We start from the raw sequence: 5,867 nt of genomic DNA on the forward strand, positions 1-5,867 counted from the left end.
TGACCAGGCTTTCTTCCAACCACGTGGTGTCACGGTGGTTTAAACCATCAACAAACCGGGCGCACAAACAGCTCTTCCAACTGTTTCATCCATGTGATTGGTGGGGGATTACACCTTCTCAGGGAACACATTATTTGTGAGCAAAATAAAATGGAGAATATGATTCTATTTCTTCTTATATCAAAATATGGGCCGACACCGTACGTAGGCGGCTCGTTGGTCTAGGGGTATGATTCTCGCTTCGGGTGCGAGAGGTCCCGGGTTCAAATCCCGGACGAGCCCGCTTCCTTTTCAACCAACTGAATCTAGAGAATCAAGGGGAGAAGAAAAAAAAGTATTTTCCCAAATATTCTTGCCAAAAAGATTGGGCTTTCACCACATGCACAAAGGCAGTGTCCCCGGAGGAGCCGGGCACGCAGGCTGGGATCTCCCCGAAGAGGTCGCACCTGGAGCGCGGACCAGCGCCAGCTCTCCGGCGCATCCCTCCCCGGCCTCAGGGAGGAAGGCCGGGGGCGTGGTCGGCGGGCGCGCACGCGCGTGCGCACACCTGCCGCGGGGAGGAGCCAGGGTCGGCGCCAGCCCGGATCTACCCTCGGGTCGCCCGGGCCGGAAGTGGAGTTTCCGCCGTTACCGCGCGGCGCGCGGAGCGTCCTCGGACTCGCAGCGTCTGCCGCGCCAGCCACCTGCCCGCTCGGCTGCGGTCCGCCGCTGCGAGGAGACCCTGCCTCACTGTCCTCCTGCACCGCCCGGGTTGGAGCTCGTTCATTTGCTCCGGCGGCGAGTGAATATTCAGTGTCAGCCTGTGCCCGGTGCTAGGGCCGCGGGGGTGGGCAAACAATAAAAAAGCTTTCGTTTCTACGGAATTCAGTATCACGAGTAACTAAAGATGCACCATTTGCATGCGTCCTAGGAAGGAAGGAAGGACAGGCTTCCCATAAAAGCGTGGAGAACCAGGGAATATTGCTGGCCAGGGTTTGAACACCCGAGAGAAAAACCAGGAGCAATCCCTACCCCGTGCCCGAAAACTCACCAGTATTTTCTCCTCCGCCCCAGGAGGCGCTCTCATTTAGGAATTGTTGAAAACGCTCAGGTAAATTAACACACATTTAAAAGAGAGAGAAAAAAAAAAAAAAGATGGAGAGGAAGCTATTAATCCGGTTACTCTGCTCATGCCAGCTAATTATTTCCTTAGACTAACTGCTGTTTTGTGACCAACACTGACAGTGAACACACACACACACATCACTACAATTTCTTTCAACTGGCCCAGCTCATCTTAGTATTCTGCAAATGTGTGGTCTTTTTTACCTTTCCTTGTTTTGGTCCATTTTGGAGACCTAATTAGCACTGAAGATGCAGGTCCTTCTTCAGAAGTGGTGTGTAATATATTGTCTCTTTTTATACACGAAATATGAATTTATAATTTGTAATAAATTTTATAACTTGAAGCAGATGGTGTCATTCATTAAGTTTGAAATTCAAAAGGAACTTCCTTCAACCTTTGTCCTTCAAGAATTTTTGGGGGGATGCAGGAAGTCAGTTTTATGCCATCTAAGCCAGAGATCGAATAATCCTCCTTCAAGACATTTTATTATCCCAAGAAAGATGAGCTAAAGATACTGTCTGATAGAAAATGGCACAGGCAGATCACTTTACAGTGAGGTCCACAGTCAATGAACGGGACTCATAATCTCAGTTTCCAGTTATTTTTAGGGCTTAATTATAACTATAACCAGCAACCAAAGATCACTAGACATCTAAAGTAAGTGTCTAATATGAAAGAGATAAGAGTGAACTAGAAAAAAATAGAGGAAAATATTATGCAGAGAGAAGAAAACTCAGGAAAGTTATCACAGAGAGAAAGAATGCTATACCAAACAGTAGCTCAATTACGAAAGCCTCTTAAAACTGAAATTGTGAGAGTAGAAATGAAAATGGAGCAGCTGGAATAAATGTGAAGGACACCTTCCAGAATATTGAGTAAAAAATATAAAGGGAAACTCCAGCAGTCATGCTGCCTTGTAGATACCCAAGTGAGTTGAAACTTATGACTATACAAAAACCTGCACACAAAAGCTTATAGCAGCTTTATTCATAATTGTGACAACTTGGAAGCAACCAAAATGTCCTTCAGTAAATTAATGGATGGGGTGGGCACCTGGGTGGCTCAATTGGTTCAGCTCCAACTATTGGTTTTGGCTCAGGTCATGATCTCAGGGTCCTGGGATTGAGCCCTGAGTCAGGCTCTGTACTCAGTGTGAAGTCTGCTTGAGAAGCTCTCTCCATCTCCCTACACCTCTCCCCCTGTTTGTGCACTCTCTTTCTCTCTCTAAAATAAATAAAACATTAAAAAAAAATAAGTGAATGGACAAACAAACTCGTACATCATATGATGGAATATTATTTAGTAAGGAAAAGAAATGAGCTATCAAGCCACAAAAAGACATGAAAGAACCTTAAAAGCATATTGTTAAGTGAAAGAAGCTACTCTGAAAAGGGTAGGGAGGGTTATAGGAATAAAGAGCTGGGGCGCAGGGCAGTGAAATTGTTCTGTATGATGCAGTAATGATGGGCACATGTCATTATACATTTGTCAAAACCCATAGAATGGGCAACACAAAGTGTGAGGTTTAATGTAAATTATGGATTTCAGTTACATTGGTTCATCAGTTGTAACAAATGTACCACAATAGGATAACATGTAAATAATAGGAGAGGGGAGAGAGTATGTGGGAACTCTGTACTTTCCTATCAATTTTTCTGTAAATGTAGAACTGCCTTAAAAAAAGAAAGTTGATGAAAAAATAAGAGTGCCACTAGTAAGAAAGAAAGTGGGGGCAGGGAAGAAAGAAAGAAAAAAGAAGAGGAAATATCCTGGGGGTTTAAAATCTGAGGTAAAAGAAATTCCAGGGGAAAAAAAAGAAAGAAAATAGAGAATACGTAAGTGAGAAAATCAACAACAAAGAAGTCAAGCTAATTTTCCAAACTGAAATATATGATTTTCCAAATTTAATGAAGTAATAGAGCTCTCAGAACAGTGAATGAAAATAGAAACACATGGTGGCACACTTTTCAGACATTTGAAAATCTCTGGGGACAGAGAAATTATCCTGAAAGAGAGAGAAGCTAATTACAAATGAAGTATCAGTAATTAGAATGACTTCTTAATTCTCAAAAAGCAATACAGGAAGCTAGAAGACAGTGGAGAAGTTTCAAAATCCTGAAAGAAAATACTCCCCAACCTAACATTCCATACCCAACCAACATTCAATCAAATGTTAGAGGAACATAAGAGATATTCTCCAATGCCCAAATAATCAAAAATCTTACTTCCAATGAACTCTTTTTCAGGAAGCTACTCTACAATGTTCCCCATCAAAAGGAGAAGGCAAATTAAGATAGAAAAAGACTTAGGATGTGGAATATCTACCACCAGTGTCAGGGGAAGAAAATGTACAGGATCACGGTGAAGACACCATGATGAAAACTGTATAGCAACTATAGAAATCATCAATTTCTTTCCCTTTTTGGGGGCAAAACTTATATGGTTATTTGTGGTAACTTGGGAAAAAACAATTCTAACATTCATGAAAGAGAGGTGACTCCTTTTTGTGTAATGGATAATCAAAAGAAAATACTAAACTTTAAAACATCAGTAAGTAGAAATAAAAGCATTGTATTAGTTAGAACATAATTTTGTCTTTGTAACAAAGACCCCAATCTACTGTAGCTTAAAGGAAGCAGATGTTACTCAGCTCTCACATAATTGTCTGAAGGTATAGTCAATTCCAAGGGGATGCTTTGGCCCCATGGTGCTGGTTCCAGTATTCTACCTCATGGCTCCCTCCTTCCTATGGTATTCCTTTGTTATTTCATGGCTCCTTCATTCCTATGGTGTTTCTCTTTCCAGCAAGCAGACACAGTAGAAAGAGAGAAGTGGATGGTATTTCTTTTCTCTTCTGGACATTACCTGCAAGTTTCACGAACGGTTACTCTCCAATGCCCTAGTTTAGAAACTGGCCACATGGCCATGCTTAGCCATCAAGGAAAGTTGTGCATTGTAGTCTTCTAATGGGTGTCTATGAGCCCTACTAAATGTCCATTTCTTGGAAGGAAGGAGCAAATATTGATGGACACCTAGCCATCTCTGCCATAGCATGAGATTTGAAGATAGGCTGCTGGTAAAAACAAAAACAACACAAACAAAAAGCCAGATGGCTGAAAATCTTTGCCTCTCTCAAGAGGGAATAAAATGAGAGGAAGAAGACCACTTTTTCATGGACACATAGTTTTGAAGTACTTAAAATTTTAAAACGTGTGGTTAACTTTGATCAAAAAATGTTAATTAAAAAAAAATAAGCTTTAAGCTGAGAACCAAGGTATGGATTTTAAAAAAATCTATCCAGGTTCAAATAAGGAAGGGCAAGAGCTCCCCATGAGGGAAAAGTTCTTGCTGGAAAGAGGGGGAAATAGATCCTTCTTGATACAAATCAGGAATTGGGGGCGCCTGGGTGGCTCAGTTGGTTAAGTGGCTGCCTTCAGCCCCATGCTCAGTGGGGAGTCTGCTTCTCCCTCTCCCTCGGACCCTAGTCCCTTCTTGTGCTGTCCCTTCTCTGTCCCAAATAAATGTTTACAATCTTTTTTTAAAAAAATCAGGAACTGGACGAGTGTGGAAAACAAGCAGAGGGAAGAGGGTGAAACTGAGCATAAAGGTCTAAGTAGGTCAATGCGGCAAACACTTAAATAGAAGGGTTTTTTCAAGTAAGAAGAGACAATGGTTCTTTGATCCATTCCTGCAGGATTTCGCCCATGTTCCCTGTTGTTCATCTTATGATCGGTTTGCTTGGGCTTCAGGAAAAAAATCTTCATGGCCACCTTCCTTCTCAGATTTATGGATGCTTCCTGATCAGTCACTCACATGCTTCAGCCAGTGATTTCTCCACACATGTCTGGATCCGGCGAGCCTCCCTGCCTCTGCTCAGGCCCCTTGCTCAGCGTGGGACACCCCCTCTCCTGGCCACCTCTAGAAAACCTCCCCTGCAAGACTCACCTTTAATATGACCTTCTTTCCCCAGGCATAAGTGATTCATTCTGATTAGTCAGTATTCAGCCCTACCCATGTTCATTTATGTGCATTTATTCATTCCGTGAAACAAATCAAAAATCTAAAAAAAGCTGTTGAAAGCTGTTTTTCCACCCTTTCTCCAAATAATTTTCTCGCTGGCAGTGAGTCTTTTGGCATTTTTAGCACCACGCCTCTTGGAAAATCGAATGAAAGTTGGGCAAACTGCCCCAAGAAAATCACCCAAGAGGCACAGAGGTAAGGGGCGGGGGGACTCCCGGCTCCGCGGAGGCGGAGGAGCGGGAGGAGCGCCCCCGACGGAAGGGGTCCTCTCTGCGCAGTCGCACCCCGCAGCGTCCCGGCGCTAAGGGCTCGGAGCAGAGACGCGGCGCGGCCCCGCGCGGACCGGCCGTCTAACCGCCCAGACTGTCTCAGTTTCCACGAATCCCCAGCCGGGACTCGCCAGGGCCCCTGAGGTCGGCTCCGGGGGCACCAGCCGCGGCAGCCCCCGCCCCCGGCGGGCTCAGGTGGGCGCCCCCGGCGCGCGGGTCCCGACCGCCCCCAGGTTCCCACGCCGCCGGGCCACGCCCACCGCCTGCGCGCATGCGCCCCCGGGGGTCCGGCCGCCCGCGCCAGGGAGCCCCGACCCCCACCCCGGCCAGGGGCTGCGGTCGCCGCTCGACCCCTGTCCTGAGTCCTGGGAGAGCGGAGCCTGCCTTTTCCCCATCGCGAGGTTTCCAGTCCAGTGCTTGGTCCACTCGTGTGGGAGCCGGCCATCCCCATGTGCCCCGGACGTCCCCGAGCC

At 45.8% G+C, this 5,867-nt stretch overlaps 1 non-coding gene across 1 annotated transcript; it reads left to right on the forward strand.

Moving 5' to 3' along the window:
* Window positions 1-210: 210 nt before the first annotated feature.
* On the forward strand, window positions 211-282 carry TRNAP-CGG (transfer RNA proline (anticodon CGG)). The gene has a single exon. It is a non-coding gene; the product is annotated as a tRNA-Pro (tRNA).
* The last annotated feature ends 5,585 nt before the right edge of the window (window positions 283-5,867 follow it).

Source organism: Callorhinus ursinus, unplaced genomic scaffold (genome assembly GCF_003265705.2).
Source record: "Callorhinus ursinus isolate GAN/ISIS: 27379988/994484 unplaced genomic scaffold, GSC_fseal_2.0 scaffold129, whole genome shotgun sequence".
In the NCBI taxonomy this organism is placed as follows: domain Eukaryota; kingdom Metazoa; phylum Chordata; class Mammalia; order Carnivora; family Otariidae; genus Callorhinus; species Callorhinus ursinus.